We start from the raw sequence: 26,172 nt of genomic DNA, 5'->3' as shown, positions 1-26,172 counted from the left end.
CGGGTGCTAAGCGCCTGTTGTAGCTCACGGACTTCGTACCGTGTGAATACGTGGATGGTAAAAGCAATATCTCTGTTCTAGTAATAATATTATCATATACTTCAAAAGCGGACTAATATTGTTTTGCTTTTACTTATACTAGAGGTCCCGCTGTAGTCGAAATTCGACTATAATTAATTGGAATTGTAAGTTTGTACACTATTATGATTGTATTTTGTACTTCTATAATCACAAATTTCGCCAAGGCTACACTATAAAAAAATATTAATAAAGACAAACAATATTTAATCTATTCTCATTTTGACCGACGTGAAGAACAAAAGTTTGACAATAAATAGTATGCATGCGTGTGTGCGTCAAATACATGGTATGTAGTGTGTGTAATGTTTTCTTTATTGATTTAATGTATCTTTTATGCATTATTAAAAAAAAATATTAGCATTCTGCACTTCTTCTCTATATTCTCTATAAGTGTGGAAAATTTCATACTCCTCCGTCCGCGCAATTTTCGTAAAAAGGGATACAAATTTTGCTTCACGTATTAATATATAGATAAATTAACATTACTAATTTGGCGTTAGATATCGTGGCTTATAGAATAAGGCACGGTGTATACGTGCAATGCGACTTCGTAGTACAAATCTCGCAAGATAGCAATTTTTCTAAGGAAATTTATGCTTTTTTCTTCTTTTTTTTTATTGCTTAGATGGGTGAACGAGCTCACAGCCCACCTGGTGTTAAGTGGCTACTGGAGCCCATAGACATCTACAAAGTAAATGCGTCACCCACCTTGAGATATAAGTTCTAAAGGTCTCAAGTATAGTTACAACGGCTGCCCCGCCTTTCAAACCGAAACGCATTACTGCTTCACGGCAGAAATAGGCAGGGTGGTGGTACCTACCCGCGCGGACTCACCAGAGGTGTAATTACACTAAGTACACCAGGTACACCAGTAATTACGCAAATTATAATTTTGCGGGTTTGATTTTTATTCACACACTTCACACACACTCACAAATTACTTCCACGATCGAGAAATAACTACGTGAAATTAAAATAAAAACGTACAAACTCTTATATTTACGTAATAACTAGTGCTGTCTTATTGGTTGTTGACCGGGATACAGTCGATATCCGGTTTTAAGGGTTGAGATTTCCATCTCAAATCGCTAGTTTGGATGTTTAATTCACTATGGGTTTAGGTAACCACTTAATTTTGGCTTAGCCATGAGCTTGTTCACTAGTCTAGGCAACAAATAAATTAGGTTAATGGGCTGGTTATCGTGACCAGATTATCTTATTTTATATCCTTATTTTATATTATATATATTTATATTTTATAGCCCGCTGCCATGGAGTAATATCTTCTAGATAAAAAGAGCAATCGGTTGGCGGTGTATCGCGTCCCGACCCGGCAGGCTCGTTCTGGTCCAGCGGGGTATTCCGGGACACCAGCGACACCGTCTGGGTGGCCTGACGGCCATACCGAGGCGGCCGACGTTTCAGAGTCCTCGATTCGCCTCGAAGGCTCCGTCGGCCGGGCGTCTTTGGGGTGAGCTGCGCCGTCTGGTGTTGACCGCGGTAACTCTCTTACCTCATCCGGGTTTTGAGGGGATCGGACTCTTGGGTGAAGAGTGCAGGGGAGTCGTTTAGTGGGTAGGAGCCTGAAAACACCCTTGGGCCCGCGGTCTCGCAGTCGCGGACCAGTCTAACATAACCCGCGCGCCCCCTAGGCGCGGGGACCTCGTAGGAGGTTCGGCCACCAGCCGGAAAAAATTTCGATTCAATTCAAACATTTTAAGGGTTTCTCATTGTGGCTGTCAGGTGTGACGAAGGTCCCGCATTTTGCTATATCATGTTTGCCTATTAGTGAAATGTAGTGTCGATTGTGCCCCTTCTCGAATGTCCGTTTAGCGTCTGTCATGTTCGTATGCAAATTGAATTGGTCAGTTATTGACTTACTGGCCGAATGACATTTAGGTTTTGTGTCTGTAAAATGCGTAAAGACTTTCTTATGAAAGTTAAACATTCCGCGACTAACGAACTCGGATTGCGGTTTATTCGTGTGCTATACGGAGCAGCGCCAGTAATGGTATATGAATATTTCTGCCGCGAAACATTCAAGAGTTCAGGCTTGATGAATGGAACGGTCGTTATACTAATAAAATTGAACTTCAATCTCTTGTTTCAAGGCAATTTGCGACATCTATCTACACTTAATACTAGATGAGCCGAGGCTCGTAAAATAACATATAGAACAATTTAATGAAGTTTTAATCTTTACAAACTGCAAGTTTGTCTTTACAAGATAATTACAAAAACGCAATTCTAGTTTCAAATTTAATTGCCTTAATCCAAAATCTAATAAGTTTGGTAACATAACTCTAGTGTAGTATAGAACAGTTCATTTACTTATTTTTTATTGCACAGATGGGCGGACAAGTTCACAGCCCACCTGGTGTTGAGTGGTTACTGGAGCCGATAGACATCTACAATGTAAATGCGCCACCCGCCTTGAGATATAAGTTCTAAGGTCTTAGTATAGTTACAACGGCTGCCCCGCCCTTCAAACCGAAACGCATTACTACTTTACGGCAGAAATACGTAGAGTGGTGGTACCTACCCGTGCGGACTCACAACGTCCTACCACCAGTAATTACGCAAATCATAATTTGGCAGGTTTGATTTTTATCACACGAAGTTATTCCTTCACCGTGGAACTCAATCGTGGACATTTGTTAAGTTCCTATTTCATTAGAAAAATTGGTACCCGCCTGCGGGATTCGAACACCGGTGCATCGCTAGATATGAATGCACCGGACGTTTTACCTGTTAGGCCACGACGACTTTCTACGACATTCTAAGATAGTGAACAGTAAATCGTGACAATATATGCACAACAGTGTATTTATACAACAATGTATGTAAACCGTTCTATATTTGTTTATTTCACGAATTACATTTGCCGAGTTACGCTATGCATGAACTCAGCTTAATGTCTTTTTGAGAGCTCTTCGAATGCCGAATGCATTTTACATTGTAAAGTTCGCGAGCTTTTGAGGCCAACGGATGAAGTTTTCAGAGCTTTTCTTTGTAATAATGTAAGCAGTGCTGGTTTTTGTGAAGAGATTTCTGGGAATTGTCTCTCTTGTAAGTTTATGTATACTTTTAAATTTAAAGCACATTAAAAAAGTATTTCGGTGCCTAATTCAGAAAATTATGTCAAGGATCATTTAAATTACTTCATACATGTATAGTAAAACGTAATTAAATTATTAGTAAGTATGCACGTTACAAGTGAATATAATTATTTAATTATATTTCTCTTTTTAGTTAAATTTTTACTAAATTAATTATAATCACATGTCAAGGATAGTTTTTTAATGAAATCTTTTTCTAGAATGGTTTTTTTTTTTCTGACCACATGTTGTTCTGTCTAAGACGTGCCTTGGTCAGACTAGTCGCTATCTGGTTCAATAGGAGTTTTTACCTCATGCTTAAAGATAGTATTGGTCATTACATGTCACTGTTGCCCATAGTTATCAACAAAGTAAATGTCGCCACCCAGTTTGAGACGTGAGTTCTAAGTCTCAGTTTCACAGCATTCCTTTAAGCATTACAGCTTTACGGCAGAATCATCCAGGTATCAGAGCGGGCTCATAAGAAGCCTTACCACCAGAAAATACGTACCTAAATCTAAATTATCTATATAATTTACGACCGTTTGTGATTGCCAATGTGAAATTAAGCCTGATAACTTATTGTAAATGTATGAATTTATCAAAGCACCATTTGCCTTAAAATGTCATATTTTGTTTGAAGACCGAAACGACAGCCCAAAGCCTTCTGAAATATACGATATCAAATATTATCTGTTCGAATAGGGTCACCGTCACCGGAATAATCTCCTTATAAGTAACTGTCGTACATTACCATTCCTCGGATCCGCGCTGCGAGAGTTAAGTCCAAAATCTATAACGCTAGACCACTATCTGAGCGGAAAATTCATCTGATATCAACTCAATACGAACACGTCGATTTCATTTATTTTCTAAACCATTGAATGCTTTGAACTTCGAACATTATCCGATTTGGTACAGATCGTGCAACGGAAACGATGTTAACGAGAGGGGTCGGCCGGATAGTGGTGTGTGTACAATAGAGAGGGCCCACAGATCGAGCCCACAATGCACGTTGTTTATCCGCTTGGGCGCGGGGGTGTGGCACGGCACGAGGGAGGCGGGGCTCCCGGCCGGGCTCAGTCAGTCAGTCGCCACCGCCTGCCGCAGCCGCCGCGAGTGTGAACGTACCCTTAAAAAAAGCTGACATTCCGACCTTCAATCTGTGCGAACGAGACGTCTATATCTGGTAAGTTGTTCATTTTTCGAAAACGTGATTTTATTTATTGTTTTTTTTTTGGTTTGCGAAGACAAATTCATTGTTAGGCATGTTTTAGAACGTGGAAGGAGGTACGCTAAATAAAAGCTACGTTTATCGACACAGTCGTAATTTAATTTTTGTCGTAGCTACGCTGCTACGGTTCGCTGAGAGCTTCGTAGCACTCGTAGCAGCGTAGCTCCGGATGTATTTTTCATGAATTTCCTCGGTTTACACAGAACCGTTTGTTTTTCACGGTCATGGCAAGGTCCCAGGTAGGCGGTGCGCGCGGTTTTGCCTGAGCCCTGGCTACATGTCATTTCGCCATAATCGTCCTAAAAGCCTCGACCTTGTTCCGTGCACGGATCATGGCTCCTTTGTTTCCGGCGGACCGATTTTTTTTTTCAGCCCTGAATATTTTATACGGACGTTTTGTGTACTTTGCACGTATGCGTATTTTCACGGTGTGTCGCTCTCCGTGTTTCGGCTTCAACGAGGTCGTGTACTTGTGCTGCGATAATTTTCGATTTATTTTTTATTATCAAAAATTTCATTATGCTAAGAACAGCTGAAAATGGACACAGAATACGGACACCGCTTCGTTATAAGTTCCATTCTTGAATAGTTCGATTGGAGTCATAGCAGTTGAATTTCCGAACACGTCAAGCGAAACTGTTTTTCAGACACTTTATGGACTGTTAATTTATGTGACACGGCCACCGAACAAAATGGAAGCGAAACCGTTACAGAAAATGTATTTGAAAATTATAATAAATAAGTCTTATTCTTCTGAGTCGTGAAGTCGTCGTGGCCTAGAGGATAAAACGTCCGGTGCATTCGTATCTAGCGATGCACCGGTGTTCGAAACTCGCAGGCGGGTACTATTTTTTCTAATGAAATACGTACTTTACAAATGTTCAAGAGTGACTTCCATGGTGAAGGAATAACAGCATGTAATAAAAATCCAATCCGCAAAGTTATAATTTGCGTAATTACTGGTGGTAGGATCTCTTGTGAGTCCGCACGGGTAGGTACCACCACCCTGCCTATTTCTGCCGTGAAGCACTAAATGCGTTTCGGTTTGAAGGGTGGGGCAGCCGTTGTAACTATACTGAGACCTTAGAACTCATATCTTAAGGTGGCGGCATTTACGTTGTAGATGTCCACCACTGAACGCCAGGTGAGCTGTGAGCTCGTCCAACCATCTATGCAATAAAAAACAATATATAGTAATAAATTCCTATTGCCTCGGTTTCATTCTTGATGTTTGACGTAACCCGACACATACGAGTATGTATAGTCATATTAGATTGACATTACGCTAACTTTAAAAACATAAACAATAATCTGGAATATATTGTGTAATACAAATCAAACACGAAAAGAAATTTACGCCTTTTTAAAATATGTTTAAAAACTAGACGGTAAAAGTCGCTAAATTTTCATCTGTCGTGGAAATTATCGCGTTTTATAAATTTTAGAATGAAAATCTCAAGTTGATAAAAATTACTGATTCCCAGTTTTTGGGCCGCTAGAACCATCGGTGGGCCCCATGGCGTTCAACGTGTTAAAAAATATTAAAACTAGCTGACCCGGCAGACTTCGTAGTGCCTCAATCGATAAATAAAAGACTAAAAAAACTTTTGTATAAAATAAACTTAAAACAAACAAAAGGAATCCGTCCGACGGGGGAAACATCAAAGGAAAAACAAAATTGTTATTTTTATTTAATTCTGAGCATTTTCATATTTATCTACCTTTTAAACCTTTTCTGGACTTCCACAAATCGTTTAAGACCAGTTGAGTTTTAGCGAGACTAACGAACAGCAATTCATTTTTATATATATAGATTATACTCCTTTCCAAACCTCTGACTTAGATAAGCGCATGTGGATAACGTAGAAAAGAAGAAAGTTAGAAATATTGAAAGAATAATGCATAACACTGACCTAAGCCCAAAATTTGGATGTCGACACTTCAAGCGACATGAGACTGTGTAACGGGTTGTTTCACCTTTGAAATTGGAAGGTACAATTTTTTCCATCAGAAACATGTTCACATAGAATTTTTTTTTTATTGCTTAGATTGATGGACGATCTCACAGCCCTCCTGATGTTAAGTGGTTACTGGAGCCCATAGACATCTACAACGTAAATGCGCCACCACCTTGAGATATAAGTTCTAAGTTCTCAGCATAGTTACAACGGCTACCCCACCCTTCAAACCGAAACGCATTGCTGCTTCACGGCGGAAATAGGCGGGGTAGTGGTACCTACCCGTGCGGACTCCCAAGAGGTCCTACCACCAGTGAGATATTATGGAAGATTAATTTTATTATACGATCTAATTTCTTCTGCGTGGAAGTGATTCACGAGCGCACGTTAAGTATGTATTTACTTATGAAAATTGGTATCTGTCTACGAGATTCGGCAAATTTGCATCGCTTGATACGAACGAACGTTTTTTCCTTATACGGAACGCATATCTCGATTTCAAAAAATAGGGCGTTTTATTCATTAGCTGAGTGGTATATTCTGGTTAATAACAGTTTCATGTAATATATTAATTCCATACTAATTTATTTATACGAATCTGTACACCCAGCTAATGTTTCTAAAATATATTAATATGAAGCAGAAACTTTGTATCCCTTTTTACGAAAACTGCACGTACGGAGGAGTATGAAATTTTCCACACTTATAGAGAATACAGAGAAAAGTGCACAATGCTATTTTTTTTTAAATAATGCATAAAAGATACATTAAATCAATAAAGAAAACATTACACACACTACCATGTATTTGAAACAACACATATATAAATATACTCTTTGTTTATTGTCAATTGTCAAACTTTTGTTAGTGTTTAAAGTCTGTGGTCAAATTGAGAATAGATGAATATTGTTTGTCTTTATTATTATTTATATATAGTGTAGTTTTGGAGAAATCTGTGATTATATTATATAAGTTTATTAGTATTTGACAATAGAACCATAATAATGTTTAAACATAAAATTTCAATTGATTAAAGTCGAATTTCGACTACTGCGGGAACACTAGTTTAATTAAAAACAACAACAACCACCAGTATTATAATTGACATATTCAGAATATTCTTATAACGTGTAAGGATTTAAATCACCCGTATCGGAGTGGATTTTTTCTTGAAGATTTCTCGTTTCCCGAAACTAAGTTGGGGCTTCCGCGCTACGTGATCAAAATACAGCGGACCGTTGAGTAGAAGCTTGATGGAACTTTCTGAAAGCCCCGGAGAAAGGAGCGTTGTGGATACGAGAAATCTCTAGTGGCTCCGACCTGTGCTTTTCTATCAATGCACCCCGTTTTTATTGCGTATTGGTATGATGAGTTTCTTGGTGTCGAACTCTATTTGGAGTTTACGTAGAGATTTTCGTCCGTATCGGTAATTTTTCAGTCTGTTTACGCGGAAATGAGAATCAGTACGATTTAGATAATACTACGGACTGTTCACATACTGATTGTAGTAAATATTTTTAGCCTGCTGGGAACTAGTCATACAGTCTGGTATGAAGAATAGAACGTCACTCCGCAGGTGCCGGCGGAAGATCAGCGCCTCAGTACCGATTGTTTCGTTACTGTTAGGCATTGCTGAGCCGGTAACCGTTTCCAAGCCTCGTTATTTTTGTTATCTTTTTTATTTATTTTTTGTACTTAATTTGTGTTTGGAATAAATGTTTATTATTATTATTATTATTATTAACAATTGTTATAATACATTTGAGACTTTGTCGTCTTGGGATTAATGGCGTCATTTAAGTTATGTGACCGATTGACCATGTCAGGGTCCTGAACTGTGGTACTTTAGGACAATCCAGACCACACTAATTGTTTTCATTAAAAAAAATTCTTAGTGCAGTGAGAATTGCTCCAACTTTAAGCTGCTTTAAAAGAAAGGTGAAGGAATATTACTTATCTGCTTAGTGTTGTTTATTTGTATCATTATCATTTATCATTTCCGTACTGTTGATTTATTATATGTATGTAAGTATAATAATATGTAAGTATTTATATTGGTATATAAATCAAATAGTTATTTCAAATTACATATTTGTAAACGGTATATATCATTTTTTTTTATATTTTCTATAATAATATATTGTCAATGGCACACCGCAACATACCTACTATATTTTTATATTTTGCAGAATTTCTCTAAATTAAAGGGTTGTCTGGAAGAGATCGCTTTTAGTGACAAGACCGCCTATTGTATAAATCTATCTGCTTCTATTCTCTTTTTCTATCTCTCTCTCGCTCTCTCTCTCTCTATCTCTCTCTCTCTCTCTTTATCTATTCTCCCTTTCCTCCTCGTATGCCTATAAATCTTCAAGAATATCTGACCAATAGAAAGAAGCTAGTGCAGTTATCAATTTAGCAAGATTGTTAGCAATACCCGGGTTACTGGTCCTAATTGGACCATTACATACAAATCATTCGTCGTGCGCGTGAATCGTTTAACTGGCCGGCTTTTTATTTGTCGACCTTTTAATTTAAAGGTCAGTGGCACTGTAAATATTGTTTATGGTTTATGTAGGTCACGTTTATCATCTAATCAGCATTGGCCCTGCCTATTGCCGAAGAATTTGTTTTCTCCATAGTCAAGATATTTGAAACATAAAGAATATATCGACGCTTGAAAGGCAAACATGACTAAGCGACAATAACTGCTTTATATATATATATATATTTTTTTTTTATTGCTTAGATGGGTGGACGAGCTCACAGCCCACCTGGTGTGAAGTGGTTACTGGAGCCCATAGACATCCACAACGTAAATGCGCCACCCACCTTGAGATATAAGTTCTAAGGTCTCAAGTATAGTTACAACGGCTGCCCCACCCTTCAAACCGAAACGCATTACTGCTTCACGGCAGAAATAGGCAGGGTGGTGGTACCCACCCGCGCGGACTCACAAGAGGTCCTACCACCAGTAATTACGCAAATCATAATTTTGCGGGTTTCATTTTTATTACACGATGTTATTCCTTCACCGTGGAAGCCAATCGTGAACATTTGTTAAGTACATATTTCATTAGAATTCGAACACCGTTGCATCGCTCGATACGAATGCACCGGACGTCTTATCCGTTAGGCCACGACAACTTCTATTTATGTATATATTATCTATTTATGTATATATGTATATATTCTATTTATGTATAAAGCAGTTATATAGGCAATAAACATATTCGATTGCAAAAAAAATATATTTCTAGGTCTATTAAAATCATTTTAATCCTACAGCTAGATTCGTTAAAATGGATTTTTTTCAGGTATTTCAACTTTAAATTATTAGTCTACTATAAAGTTCACGCGTTGTCGCTTAGTTACATTTGCCTTTCAAGCGTTGATATGTATGTCTTATTCTTTTTCTCCACCTTATCCCACTTGGTGTGGTCGGCACAGCTAATTTTTCTCTTCCATTCCTCTTCTATCAGCCGTCATCTCAACACTGACTCCTCTCTCTTTCATGTCGTCATTCACACACTCCATCTATGTCTTCTTCGGTCGACCTTTTCCCTTTCTACCTTGCACTACCATTTCCATACATCTCCTAGTTCACATGCATCTTCTCTCTACGAGGGCGGCACTGAAAATTTCGGGAATTAACGAAGTGACACAACTTTACTATTTAAAAATGTATTTATTGCTATTCGAAGTATTCTCCGCGAAATTTTACACATTTTTCCATACGATGGAACCAATCATTGAAGCAACCATTCCATTCGGAAGTTGGGGTCTCCAAAATGGCCGTTTTGTAGGCGTCCACAGCTTCTTCAGGTGATGAAAATCTCTGTCCACGCAATTTATTCTTTATTTTAGGGAAAGTATAGAAATCATTAGGGCTTAGGTCGGGGCTGTACGGCGGATGGTCTAATAATTCTATGTTTTCTTGCTCTAAAAACTCTTTTGTTCTGTGCGCGGTGTGAGAACTCGCATTGTCGTGATGGAGGATGATGCGGCGGTTACAGTTCTCTTTACGGAGTTCAGAAACGACCTGTGGCAAACAAATGCTAGCATACCATTCTGCATTAACCGTTCTTTGTCCCTCAAGAGGAATAGTCGTAACATGGCCGGTTTTGGAGACAAACGTGGCCACCATTTTTTTGCAACACTCCGTGAACGAACAATTTTTGTTGGCTTTAACTCATTTTCGAACACCCAAACTCGTGACTGGTTTTTTGTTTCGGGTTCGTACGCGTATATCCAGGATTCGTCACCTGATACAATGTTGTATACAGCATTTGAGGATCCTGCGTGGAATCTTTCGAGAGTTCTGACGCACCAAGTAACGCGAGCCGCTTTTTGCTCTTCACAGAGCGAATGCGGTATCCATCGGGAAAACAACTTTTTAACACCTAATTGTTCATGCAAGATTATTTGTATTTGACTCATGCCAATGTCTAAAGTTGCCTGAATTTTGCGGTATGTCACATGTCGATCTTCCTCAATCAGCTTACGCACAGCATCAACGTTTTCTTGGGTGACTGCAGTTTTTGGACGACCTTGACGGGGATCATCACTGAGCTTGACACGTCCACGTTGAAACTCCAACCAGCAAACCAGCGATAAATTGTGGTTTTGGATGGGGCTTCATCTCCAAATGCAGAAATCATCCGGTCAACACACTGTTTTTGTGTTAAACCACTTCGAAAGTCATAATAAATCATCGCTCTTGAATTTTCTCGAGTCAATTCCATTTTCTCAACGACTAAACAAGTTTGACAAAACCTCGTGACAAGACCGAGAATCTTTTTTTAAATAAATAAATGGTATTCGATTTTTAAAACCAAGGAGTTTTCAATTAAAAAGATTTTAATATGACAGGAACAGTGGAAATATTCCATTCCCGATACTTTTAGTGCAGCCTAGTACGCATCACATGTCAATACCACGCTAACTGTCCGCTCTTTAATTTGTTGCTTACCGGGGCTACTTTCACACTTTCTCTGAAGAATATATGTTGTAATTTTATTGTATTATGTTGTAATAATTTTTTTTGTTATTGAAATAAGAATATCATTTACAACACTTAATAAAATTACAGGCATTATAAAATTAAGATTAAACACTAAAATGAAGCAATACCTATACAATATATACGAGTATTTAATATGCATGTACATATATGTAGTATTTTTTTGTTTTTTATTCTTGCTTTGATGGCTGGACGAGCTCACGGCCCACCTGGTGTTAATTGGTTACCGGAGCCCATTGATACATTTAGGTACAACGTAAATGCTGCAATTCTCTTCGAGACACGAGTTGTAAGGTCTCAATTTTAATAGTACAAGTCGTAGGCATAACGAAATAAAAATTAATATTCAACGCGTAACATCGTAGTCCAGCATTGCATTGTTATTTATGAATAAAATAAAAAGACCACGTAAAAAATTTGGGCGTGACAGCCCTGATGCTATTTAATTGAGATTTCAATCTCTATGGATATAATGTCTATGGATTTTGGCTAATTGTTTATTAATTTTTTGTCTCGCAAAGTTTGTTTGTTGTTTTCTCTACGGGTCCTTGAACTGGTAGCCGCATTTTCTCTCGTTTTATTTCTGTACCCGCCCACGCATCGCTCAGCTGGGTGAAGCGTGTTGTTATTATAAGTTTTAGAACACGCGTGTTACCAGGTCGTTTATGATTAAATTTTATTATTAGAAATTGAGATAAAGGCCTCGTGGTTAAGTCGCCGTGTTTACATTTTTTTTATTGCCTAGATGGGTGGACGAGCTCACAGCCCACCTGGTGTTAAGTGGTTACTGGAGCCCATAGATATCTACAACGTAAATGCGCCACCCACCTTGAGATATAAGTTCTAAGGTCTCAGTATAGTTACAACGGCTGTCCAATAATCTACAAACTGAAACGCATTACTGCTTCACGGCAGAAATAGGCAGGGCGGTGGTACCTACCCGCGCAGACTCACAAGATGTCCTACCACCAGTGACTCCCATGTTGAGCGAATGGCTTCGTGTAATAAAATGAAACCGCTTGTAAAGCTCTGAGTTCGTCGATTCCACCGTTTTGTCTTTTTCTACAGTCATGCCTGTTTCGTTACGATACGTATGCTGTATTTTGTAGAGATGAGATAAATTAAGTAATTAAAAGTATAATACTTTTACGGTTTAATTTCGAGGTTTTTTTTACTGTCATTATATTTGTACCTAGTTTTAACATTTCTAATCCTTTACAGTTTTCGTGATCACGGACGATGTTCAGTCAAAAATGCTAACTAACTAGAATAAATCGTGAAAGTAGTTTTAGTTATGTGTACTATTCTCAAAAACTGAATAAAATGCTTTATATTAATTTATTTACATAATACAAAAAAAACACATGGCAGTCATAACAGTGATAACATCGCCAGTTGTTTGGCTCTTTCAAACTAAAGCGTCGACATAAAAATACTTATTAAAAACTACATACACACTATACACATCATAATATATTTCAATAACTCGCATTATTTTATCACGAAGATGAAAACCCAATTCAAACAAACTGCCAGAGCTCAAGATTATTGTTGTTAGTTATATATATATTGTTAATATATTGTTATTAGTTAATCTTTGTGTGAAAAGAAACGTTAATATTTATTTTTTACGGTAAAATTGACGGTAGCTAGCAAAATATTCAATTGTCATCGTACATATAATCTTAGTTGTTCGTGACTATTTAAGTATTTCAAATTGATGGTAGGACCTCTTGTGAGTCCGCAAGGTAGGTACCACCACCCTGCCTATTTCTGCCATGAAGCTGTAATGCGTTTCGGTTTGTAGGGTGGGGCAGCCGTTGTAACTATACTGAGAACTTAGAACTTATATCTCAAGGCGGGTGGCGGCTTTTACGTTGTAGATGTTTATAAGCTCCAGTAATCACTTAACACGAGGTAGGCTGTGGGCTCGTTCACCCATCTAAGCAATAAAAAAAATTACAAAAACCTTGGAAATAATAATAAAATAATAAAAGGAAAATAATAAACACGAGATTAATCATAATCGTAATCATAGTTTTAATTAGGCTTTATACACGTTCTGTTTACAAAAGGTGAGTGTTCTAGTTTGTAGATTACTATTGCTGTCATTCGAATGGATTGTGAGATTTAGCCTCAACGTCCTAAAGTGAACATTTACTATCCAATGACCCATGCTTAACAGCAGCCGGTCTTTCTGCTCAGAGTCCCACCTAAGCCAGCGAAATTGTTATTCAACGCTTAAAAGGACTTAAAGAACATCGTTAGGGTTATAAGATTTTTTATTGCAACGCTTTCCTCTCGTTTAGGGGAGAAATGTTTAATTCCCGGCATGCTTAGCACATTTTTCCCCATTATAAAAAAGTTACGGCCTTAGCGATGCAAATTAAAAGGCTTCTACCCTCTGACATTTAGGAGGCTTAACATAATTCCTTCTCATTACAATTTTAACGGACACTTCATAAAACAGATGGTATTATTTATTAGATTACTGTAGCTAACTGAGTTTTCTATCTGCCGCTCCGGTGTCTCTTAATGATACGGCTCTCTCGTGCTCAAGTCTGGTCGTCTATTAAAACAAAACTTATGTAGGAAATTTTGATGTGAGCACTCGTGAACACAATTTGCCTAGCATGCAAATAATCGAATATGAGGGCTCATAGAAAAAATACCAGCATAATTTGTCATCGAAGGTTTTTTTTGGAAGGGATTCCTAGTGGAGTGGATTTCCTGGGGATTTCTAGTGGTTCGGTGACCTTTCCAACCTGGCAAACAGAAACAGGTTTACTAAGTACCCGGATACATCAGCGCCCAAGCCTATGTGATTCGCGAGTGGCACGGGAGGTAACTTTTGGAATGGCGTTCGAAGGATAAATTATTTCCACGAAAGACAAACAAACCTTAGATCATTAATGGCTTAGTCAAATCATTTGTAATCATTAATTGTAAGAAGTACCTTCTAATCATGATGTATCTTACGTATTTATAGCTAGGCTGGATCCGTCAGCGATTTCAAGGCTGTAAATGACCTTGCTATTAGTAAAGCTACAAACTTTAGCTGGCTCAACAATTTCAATGGAATTGGTTTTTTCAATCCCTCAAACGAACAGACGTACCGTGGCATTTGGGTGTTAAGTGATAACCTGAAGTTGTAGATGTAACACTACGTTATACCGGTTTAGATGGGCAAGAGGTTGATACCGAGCCGTGGCGCTTAACAATACGCCTCACTAATATAAATGGAGCTTGGGGATCGTGGTATGCTCTTATAACTACGAATCGAAGTTTTGCACAGGCTTTTGTTGAACGGTTTCGTAACTAAATAGAAAAGGTGGATTTAAATTTACATCACGTGGACTGTTAGTGTTAGGCCGCGAAGCAGATACGAATTCCGGTATGAAGGTTGGTATCGCAGTTGTTCGTTAAAAGAAAGGCTCTAACTTGGAGAATTTGCTAACATTAGCCCTAGCAATGCATCGCAGAATCTTGAAGTCGTCGTGGCCTACGTCCGGTGCATTCGTATCTAGCGATGCAACGGTGTTCGAATCCCGCGGGCGGGTACCAATTTTTTCTAATGAAATACGTACTTAACAAATGTTCACGATTGACTTCCACGGTGAAGGAATAACATCGTGTAATAAAAATCAACCCCGCAAAATTATAATTTGCGTAAATTACTGGTGGTAGGACCTCTTATGAGTCCGCACGGGTAGGTACCACCGCCCTGCCTATTTCTGACGTGAAGCAGTAATACGTCTCGGTTTGATGGGTGGGGCAGCCGTTGTAACTATACTGAGACCTTAGAACTTATATCTCAAGGTTGGTGGCGCATTTACGTTGTAGTTGTCTATGGGCTCCACTAACCACTTAACATCAGGTGGGCTGTCAGCTCGTCCACCAATCTAAGCAATAAAAAAAAAACTCCGGACCGGAATCGCGACTCACTGATAAGATACGGTGAGAAACTCAATGGGTTAACCTTCTCTCAATATGTTGAGGCACTTTGTGTCACTTGTTTTTTCATCTTCCTGATACGAGGACCGCAGGTGTTAGTTGAGCGCCAACCATGCACATAATTATATTATATTTTTTTTTCATTACTAAGCATAGAAACTAGTACCTACCTCGAAAATATCTATCGCTATGGTTGCTGCATATTTTGTCGCAACTAGCGCTCAACGTGCGGCCCTACCTACATAATGCTACCTGGTATTGTGGCGCCGTGCCAAAATTCGAATCACTGACCTGATTTGTATCAAATCCGTTGCATTTGACACAATAAGCGGAAAATAACATGACGTTTGAACGTTCCGAGTCATTGAACTTTATTTTGTTCGTTTCCAAACGGGATCAAGCTTTTAATTCTTTTGCACGATCGACGATGGTCACTGCTATAGTTTGGAGACTAATTTTATTTTAGTTTTTAAATGGGCGGATGAGTCACGGCTCACCTGGTGTCAAGTGGTTACCGGAGCACGTAGACGTCTATAACGTAAACCGCCACCCACCATAAAACACGAGCTCTAAGGTTCTTTGGACAATACAGCGGCTGTCACAAACGTGTTACTGTTTCTCGGCAGAAATATCCTGTGATGACTCACAAAATATTCTACCACCAGTAATTACGCTAATTATAATTTTGAGGGAAAATTTTTAGAGGTAATTGAGAATATGTGAGCACATATTAAAAATTAGCGTAGGAAATTTAATTTTTAAAATTGGTGTTGGATTCCGAAACTCTCCATTAGTAAACACAATACAACTATTTATTGAACACTAATTAGAGGTTTGTTTATTGAATAACATGGCAGACGTGGCTTGTGGCTTCGTTAAGACCTGTAACTTGGGATAAGTAAATAATTATTCAACAAAATTATGTCGTACAACTTTTTTTTTTCACACGATTTTAATAGATTGCACGCAAAATCTGAATATATAATTTAAAAAAAACCTATTCTTCCAATTTCTCTAGTCTCGCTTTCTTTTGTAATACCAGATGAATTGATGAGCTGTAGGAGCAATAAAAATCTTTGTTAAAAATAAAGAGAAGTCTTGCCAGACTCCAGACGGTTCCACCTACGTTATAGATTAACATCTGTACGGTGTAGTGTATAGTCCGATATAAAGTCAAAAAATATTACGTCACATTGTTATTTCACATTTCGATTACGACGTAGAATGTTCTAGTTTCTCCGTGACCCTGAGACGGGAAACATTTGTTTCGGGCCAATTAGATTACTGCGAAGTGTATTCGGGAGCAGTCGGGACAGGTCGGCGGACCTCGTTAAAACAATTGAAACTCGTTTGCCGTTTGAATCGTGATGTGATAGATCTAATTTGCACTGAAGATAGTTTAGTTAGAAAAAAGATATAGAGCGAATTTGCCGAAATCGAATGAATATTATTGTTATTACCAAATAATTAACTGTAACTGAACTAATGAACTGTAACAAACTGTGACGTCGCAGTAAATGCTTAAAGTTGTTTGTCCGGCTCCATTCCATAAGCAAACATTTGTCAGTTGATTTCGCATTAATGCCTACAAAAAGTACATTTATTTCATAAGTAAAGAAATATATTCTATATAGTTATATATTTTTTAACGGTTGTTTTAACTTTATAAAGTCTAACGTTCACTGATAAGGCAATGTCTAATTGCGATTTGAATAGAGCTCCCCTTTTTTTCGGGCCGAGGTGTCTGCGCCTAATGGACGCGCTGTCTATGTGGGTCTTGACGGTCTGCAGATGTTGGGAGCAGATCGCGAGTCCAAGTTTTTTTTAGGGCCCTTGCACTCTCTCACTTGATGTCCGATCAGGGGCTCCCGCGGTCAAGACTACAACAAGACTCACGGTGCCACCCCGAGGACGCCCGACCGACGGGTCGTCGAGGCGATCGTCAACAACAACAACGCTGGTCTCCGCGGTACCGTTAGGCCACCCGGGTGGTGTCACTGGTGTTCCGGGATAACCCTCTGGGCCAGAACCAGCTTGCCGGGTTGGAACGCCATACACTGCCGTCCGGATTGCCCTTCCACAGTACGTTCCATCCTCCTGGTGTCAATGCGCTAGAGTGGAATAACTCATCAGTTTTATCTTAATGCTAAATCGCATATCATACATGTTTGATGAAGCCACCTAAATTTTGTGAGTTCTTATTTAATCTATCATATCGATCGTTTATCCATAATGCAATTACAAAAACAGCTTTGTTACTGAAAAATAAATCAACATTGAGCAGCAAATTTATAATTGTTTTCGACTAAGAACAATTTCGTTATTACCAGCTCATGGACATCTAATACTGGATATAGACCTTCCCCAATGTTCGCCATAATAGCGGGCCCTGCGCTACCTACATCCTGCGAATTGTCGCGATCTTAGGCATGTTTACGTCGTAGGAGACCTACCCGCACTGCGTCTACCAGTGCGCGGTCGTCACTCTAAAAATTTTTGGCCCCAGTGGTCTACGAGCAATGTGGACTGCCTGATGCCACTTTAATCTCGTAACTCTTCGGGCTACGTACGTTATCATGATTCTTCAGCGAATCTCCTCATTACTGATTGGATCTCGCAAGGAACTCCGAGCATAGCCCTCTTCTTCATTGCTCTAATTTTGTCAACTTGCTAATTCTAATTGTTTCTTTTTTTTATTGCCTTTGTAGGCAGACGAGCATATGGCCCACCTGATGGTAAGTGGTCACCGTCGCTCATGGATGTCAGCAATGCCAGGGGCAGAGCCAAGCCGCTGCCTACCATTAATACCATTCTAATATGATTATAAAGTAGCAGTGGCATTTTAAGTTAAAATAAAGAGATAATTACGTTCGATTCACATTATTATTCATTCATTTAGTTATCTATCCATTCAGTCAGTTATGATATCAGTATGGTATAAGTTAACGGCTATCCTATTCATATGCCATATCGCGGTAAAGGAAGTATATGTTGATGACATAGTATCATATACGGCCTAATGTATTTAAGTAACCTCAAAAAAAACTGGTGGTAGGACCTCTTGTGAGTCCGTGCGAGTAGGTACCACCATCCTGCCTATTTCTGCCGTGAAGCAGTAATTCGTTTCGGTTTGAAGGGTGGGACAGCCGTTGTAGCTATACTGAGACCTTAAAACTTATATCTCAAGGTGAGCGGCGGCATTTACGTTGTAGATGTCTATGGGCTCCAGTAACCACCTAACATCAGGTGGACTGTGAGCTCGTACACTCATCAAAGCAATAAAAAAAAAAAACGTTAAATAAAACCACAAAACACATTTTGTACGTTAAAATGTTGTCGACCAATCCGATAAGGGGGACCCTTCATATTCAACTTCCTCTCCGTATGACATCTTTATAGTTATTTGGCTACATTAGGATGTGAGGAACGGCGTTGTGAACCTGTATGTGCCACTTTTGATTGGATAATGTTCACTACAATTTAACAGGGATTTCTACCTTTAATTTTGGTAAAGTGAATTGTATAATAGTTAAACGCTAATAATAATAATAAAGCCTTTTATTCGGTCAACAGATATACAATTATATTTCTTATACAACTAATATGTTTCTATGCGTCATTATTCATTATCGTCAGCGCTGTCATACTGACATTTCGTGTGCCAAACGAAATATGTATGTACTAAGTATCAAAGCTTAATTCTTCTTCGTCGCTTTCTTCATTGCTGAAGGTCGTGTCCCTGAAACTTGACTGTCTCGTGAACTGTTTCCATCTCGTCCGGTCTTCAGCTTCTCGAATGGCGGTTGCGACTGGCAGCCCAGTTAGGGCGGTTATTTGATCACACCAACGGCTAGGTAATCGGCCGCGGGGTCTCTTTCCTTCTACTTTGCTGGTCACAATCACTTTGTCTAAGTTATCTGACTGACGGCGGGCAATATGACCGAAGTAGCTGAGTATCCTCTGGTCACAGATTATTGAGAGTCTGACTCGGATGCGAAGCTAATCTAGGATAGATTTGTTTGTCCAAATAAAAATTATTCATGTATTTGGTGCTTCTTTATTTTCTGTAAGTCCGTATGTCAGTTTGCAAAGGCCTCCTCTAACCTACTCCATTCTGATCACTCTCTGGTTACTCTACTCCATGTTATGCTCCAACCTGCCTGATATCATCGTCCCATATTTTTGGTTGTTTGCCTCTTTTCCTTTTCCCTTCCCTTGCCTTAACTTGGAGCAAAATAACTACACATTGGTACCCAAGGGAATAGTTAAACGCAACTTCTATTAAATGAAGCAGCTAAATTTGGATGAAATTCTAAATTATAGTATTCTTCAACGTTTTCCTGAATCGTTTCACGTTCTTTCGGGATTAAACCTTCACAATAGGGTCGTGTGACCGTCTGTCCTTTGGGAATAGAATCAATAAAAAGGACTCCTCCTATTCTATCTTTGAACAGCGAGGTCATCATTTTATTCGTGGGAAGAGCAGCCTTAAATTTACACGTGGAATGTATACGTTTGCTGTGGCATAGTATGCGTTTTTCTGTAGCATTAGATGTGTGGATTGGCCCACCGGGTGTTGGTGGCTGGGACCTCAATTACATTACAACGCGAATACCGCTACCTACCTACCTTGAGGCATGAGTTCGAAGCCTCAACTAAATTTCATTTTTTTATTGTTTAGATGGGTGGATGAGCTCATAGCCCACCTGGTGTTAATGGTTACTGGAGCCCACAGATATCTACAACGTAAATGTGCCACCCACCTTGAGATATAAGTTCTAAGGTCTCAAGCATAGTTACAACGGCTGCCTCACCCTTCAAATCAAAACGCATCACTGCTTCACGGTAGAAATATGCAGGGTGGCGGTACCCACCCGCGCGGACTCACAAGAGTCCTGCCACCAGTAAAAAGTGACACATTGTTCAAAGTGAAGGCATCATTGCTTAGCGGTACAAACGCCGGCCTAATCTGCGATCGTCTCCACAACTTGTACTACCTTTTCTTTATTTAGCTAACCAGCTGGCAGCCGTAGGTAGCCTAGAATGTCGTCCTTTATTTTCTTAATATCTAAAAATGTTTCTGTCGTGGATGTTTTTTTGTTTTGCTCGTTTTTCTGTATGTACAATATATTAGATACGTTTTCGAAAAAGAAGAGTTTAAGTGTTTCCTTATACAACAGTCGTTCTGTTCCCAGTAAGTAGTTAAAAAAAGTTTCATACAACTTACAAAAACAAAACTGATTTTCTACGCTTGACGGTCGTCTTTTTGAATATCGAAGTCCCACGCACACACATACACGCGTATAATCTACGACCACCTCGTTCCAAAAAGCGTATTGTACAAAAATGGGAAAAAAGTAATTGAGGCGTGGAATCCACATTCTCTCGGGAACGAAGAGCGCGCGCTAATTTAGAATAATGCGATTTCACAAATATTAATCTGCTTAAATCACTCGCATTTATGGTTATCTCAGAAAATAGTACTGCTAATCTATACTCTATACTAATATTATAAAGAGGAAAGATTTGTTTGTTTGTTTGTTTCGAATAGGCTCCGAAACTACTGGACCGATTTGAAAAATTCTTTTTCCATTAGAAGCCGACATTGTCCCTGATGAACATAGGCTACTTTTTATAATTTTTTTATTTTTTTTATTTTTTTGTTTCATGTGTGTTTTAATGTTTCCGAAGCGAAGCGAGGGCGGGTCGCTAGTTGGGTTTATAACTTTATGTATGGGTATTAGTTTTGTTTCCGCTACCCAAAGGAATAGTGCTTCTTAGATGTAAACGCAAGAAACTATAGATATTATGGTTAGTCGTTGTGTAAATTAAGTAGTCGAGTCGAGAGGAGTTTTAATAAAAAGTTTAGACTAAGAGCATTGCAATGTTGAATGTTGAAGTACTAATGTAGTAGAGTACATGAGTATTGCTAAATTGACAATTTATTTAATCACTAGTTTTGAAGGGATATTGGCTGACAGAGCAAATTTTGTTTATATAATATGTGAAGCAAAAACTTTGTAACCCTTTTTACGAAAATTGCGCGTATGAAATTTTCCACACTTATAGAGAATATAGAGAAGAAGTGCACAATTCTAATTTTATTTTAATTATGATTTAATAATAATACATTAAATCAAAAAACAAAACATTACACACACTACCATGTTTTGTTGCCGCACACACGCATTACTATTTATTTATTGTCAAACTTTTGTTCTTGACGTCTCTTGTCAAATTGAGAATAGATTAAATATTGTTTGTCTTTATTAATATTTTTCTATAGTGTAGTCTTGGCGAAATTTGTGATTATAGAAGTATAATAAATAGTCTTTGAAAATAGAATTTTAATAGTGTACGAACTTAGAATTTCAATTAATTATAGTCGAAAAGGTACGAAAGTGAAAGGTGAACTTTTGTTTTTATTAACTCCCCTGCAAAAAACGGTATTGCTTTTCTTGCTGATTCCCAAAACCGCTGAAGTTTTGAATGAATGTTCCAAGTATGAAAGCACTTCTGGAACATTCAGCGAACACCCCACAAGTATCACACACGTGTCTTGTACAAATTTCAGCTCATTTGTCACCGGCACGTCGCCGAGACGACATCAATCTTGCAAGTCTCACCAAGAAATATCAACAGAACATATACGCAAAGTTTCAGTTGAATAGGATAAATAATTTTGGCTTGTTTCTTGAGGTCTAATTTTTTATTATTATTTTTTTATTGCTTAGATGTGTGGACGAGCTCACAGCTCACCTGGTGTTAAGTGGTTACTGGAGCCCATAGACATCTACAACGTAAATGCGCCACCCACCTTTAGATATAAGTTCTAAGTTCTCAGTATAGTTACAACGGCTGCCCCGCCCTTCAAACCGAAACGCATTACTGCTTGACGGCAGAAATAGACAGGGCGGTGGTACCTACTCGTGCGGACTCACAAGAGGTCCTACCATCAGTAACTATGCAAATTACAATATTGCGGGTTTGATTTTTATTACACGATGTTATTCCTTCACGGTGAAAATCAATCATGAATATTTGTTAAGTACGTATTTCATTAGAAAAATTGGTATTCGCCTGCGGGATTCGAACACCCGTGCATCGCTAGATACGAATGCACCGGACGTTTTATCCTTTAGGCCACGACGACTTCAAAGCCTACCTATTGAGTCCTATTGTTGTGGTGTCAATGGGGTCTGAAACCTTGACCCCTAGCCTGTCTCTTCATCAGTATCAATAAAATACTTGGAAAGTGTTAAATCGGTACAATATTCAAAGGTAGCCAAAACTCGTCGCAAGGTACGTTTGTCTATTGTTAATAGTTAGTTGCTGGTTCATAGCAGCATGTAAATCAATCAATCATCAGCGGATCTCTGCAAATAACATAACAAATGGTTATAATAATAAAACCCCTTTCATTCCGAACTACATGCAATTAACGTATTTGATTTTATATATTTATTTCTTATAATATATCACGCAATTTGGTGTGCCTCTTGGCATAGGCCTCCTCCAGCTCTCTCCATTGAACTAGGTCTTCTGCAACTCTGGTCCAGATGATCCTAGGGTTAGACGGGTATCATGACTCCCTTTTGTTTTCAGACACCCCTGTCTTCTGATGTCCCTTCTTGGATACCATAAGGATACTTGTATGCTCCATTTACTTGTTTTGCAACGTAGCATATGTCCTGTCAAATCCAAATGGTTACAATATTTTAATTAGAAAAGGAAAGATCTGTTCAATTTATGAGACAATATTGCATTGATTCTATATTTTTAATTAGTTGTTAATTCAATAGTTATATTCTGTTAAATAAAATTTAATTAAAATCGAATAACAGAAAAAGTTACGAGTATACAAAGTAATTAAGAAACACTTTAGTTATGGACGCGACTACGGAATGACCAGACATTTTGCTGATGAAGAATATTTGATGGGAATTCAAAAGTTTGTCTCGTGCCTATAATTGTTTTATGACGTCCGATACGATATCGTGTTGTTTTTTCTGTGACCTGTATTATTTTTTTTTATTGCCTAAATAGGCGGACGGGCTTACAGCCATCTGATGCTTATTGGGTATAGACATCGTAACCTTAGCCACACTTGATTTTGATCTGTCATTATATAATAGGTCAAGATCTTTGTCGCCTTTTATGATACTCATGTAACATACTGTACTATCGTCACCAGATTACATAGTCTTTTTTTTCTTCATCTAATCATTAGTAGCCAAAAAGACTATTCGAAATACGCGCAGATTATTAGTAAGGGAGCTCGCGGGGCTTAATCTGAAAGTACTTGTTAGCACTGGCCCTTACAAGAGCGGTGCTTCGCTGAATCTACAGCCAGGTTGGAATCGTAAATCACGTGAGATTCAGAGGCTTGTGAGATAGGTTACGACTTGTGATACTTTATGTCGTTCACACATTTTTCTATGATCTATTCAATTAATTTTGCTGTCAAGTATTATCCGTGTGAGAAAAGCAATATTTAAGTACTTACTGCATAATGTCCTAAAGATTTGGCATCTCTTGATGGTCTATTGGCTATATTGCACTTAGAACTCTTCGCCGCAGTTGAGGAGTTCGACGAGAACAGTAACTAGCGCTTGTAGTGTCTATAAGTACCGAGAGTGGAGGCCTGGATAGGATGTGCTTAGGGCGTCGAAGGCTTTGCGTTGCCCCTTCGTCTGGGTGGGTATATAATATGAGGCGGCCACTTCATATTATATATGATAAGATGGATATTGTATAATATAAAAAGAAATATATTGTTATCTTATGATACTGTTTCTAGGGATAAGTTAACATTATGTTGCAAAAGTACTGATCTTCTAATTATTTAAATAATTAATTATCATATACTATTTATTGATCTTAAATAAAATTCTAAAATTACCGTTATTTGAGGTTTGTTGATACTGATTTTTTTTTCTCATTAAGATGCTAATTTTCTAGAAGCAAAATTTTAAATGTCATCAATGTTTTAGTTATTTCACAGAAACAAACTAGTTATTTTAATTGACAACGCGAAACATCAAATAACAAGCAAATTTACATATTTTAAGTTGTATTTCCTTATAAACTGATATGGTTTAGTTTAATAAAATAAACTTATATAATGAGACGTTCAAATATCGTGTCGTATGCTGTAAATATGTCGGTAGAGTCGTCGTGGTGCGTCGGGTCGCCCGTGTGTGCCGCAGTGCGGCGCCCCTGCGTCACTACTCGGCTGCGGCGCCCGGTTCATCACTGAGATACATAATAATAATATTTAGTATGTTGTTTATATTATTCGATATACCTAATTACTAATAATACATAATTTCGAGGGATGAAAGGTGTTTTATGCGACATTTTTGCAAACATTACAGGAGAGCTATTTAAAATTTTAAATTTGGAAAAAAAATCATAACAAAAAACTTCTTCGGCTATTTGAATGGGGTAATTGAAGTTCAATTAAAAACATCGAATTGTTGATAATAATACCAAATACAGCGGACCTTTAATTACGAAGATAAATGTCGCGTATTAAGCGAATTCTAAAGTGAATCTATCTCGAAAGATATTATTTAATCTATATATTAATACGTGAAGCAAAAACTTTGTATCCCTTTTTACGAAAATTGCGCGGACGGAGGAGTATGAAATTTTCCATACTTATAGAGAATATAGAGAAGAAGTGCACAATGCTAATATTTTTTTTAAATAATGCATAAAAGATACATTAAATCAATAAAGAAAACGTTACACACACTACATACCATGTATTTGACGCACACATGCAAGCATACTATTTATTGTCAAACTTTTGTTCTTGACGTCTGTTGTCAAATTGAGAATGGATTAAATATTGTTTGTCTTTGTTAATATTTTTATAGCGTAGTCTTGGCGAAATTTGTGATTATAGAAGTATAAAATACAATCATAATAGTGTACAAACTTAAAATTCCAATTAGTTATAGTCGAATTTCGACTACTGCGAGACCTCTAGTTCTATTAAATTCTTATTTAATTTTAGGCGATGCGACGCCACAATCGTTTTTGTTATTTAAATGCGGAGATATTTAAATGGTGTTCAGTTTTAAGGTTAGATTTTATAAAGTTTAAGTTCACTGTTTGTCTTCCAAATAAAATAAAATAGATAATCCAGACATAACATGTTGACTATGCGGACGTATTTAAAATTTTGTACTTCCATTAATAGGTTTGCTTTCATTAATAGTACATCTATATATTAATACGTGATTCTCTCCATTCTCACGGATCGTTTGGAGCCTCTGGGTCTGCGGAGGGACTTCGGTTCCCTCTGTATTTTGTACCGCATGTTTCATGGGGAGTGCTCTGAGGAATTGTTCGAGATGATACCAACGTCTGGTTTTTACCATCGCACCGCCCGCCACCGGAGTAGAGTTCATCCATACTACCTGGAGCCACTGCGGTCATCCACAGTGCGTTTCCAGAGATCTTTTTTGCCACGTACCATCCGGCTATGGAATGAGCTCCCCTTCACGGTTTTTCCCGAGCGCTATGACATGTCCTTCTTCAAACGAGGCTTGTGGAGAGTATTAAGCGTTAGACAGCGGCTTGGCTCTGCCCTTGGCATTGCTGAAGTCCATGGGCGACGGTAACCACTCACCATCAGGTGGGCCGTATGCTCGTCTGCCTACAAAGGCAATAAAAAAAAATAAAAAAAAAAAACGTGAAGAAAAAACTTTGTATCCCTTTTTACGAAAATTGCGTAGACGGAGGAGTATGAAATTTCCCACACTTATAGAAAATATAGAGAAGAAGTGCACAATGCTAATTTTTTTTTTAAATTAT

At 38.2% G+C, this 26,172-nt stretch overlaps 1 protein-coding gene across 2 annotated transcripts in view; it reads left to right on the top strand.

The window, feature by feature from the left end:
• The first annotated feature begins 4,221 nt into the window (after nt 1-4,221).
• Nucleotides 4,222-26,172, top strand: part of ace1 (acetylcholinesterase type 1) — a 74,458-nt gene continuing 52,507 nt past the window's right edge. For both annotated transcript variants that reach the window (XM_028183665.2, XM_028183664.2), the window contains exon 1: nt 4,222-4,368. The gene's annotated coding sequence lies outside the window, so the exon portion shown is untranslated. The remainder of the gene's footprint in view (nt 4,369-26,172) is intronic.

Source organism: Bombyx mandarina, chromosome 15, assembly GCF_030267445.1.
Source record: "Bombyx mandarina strain Sakado chromosome 15, ASM3026744v2".
NCBI lineage: Eukaryota > Metazoa > Arthropoda > Insecta > Lepidoptera > Bombycidae > Bombyx > Bombyx mandarina.
This window is presented reverse-complemented; position numbering and strand designations above follow the sequence as displayed.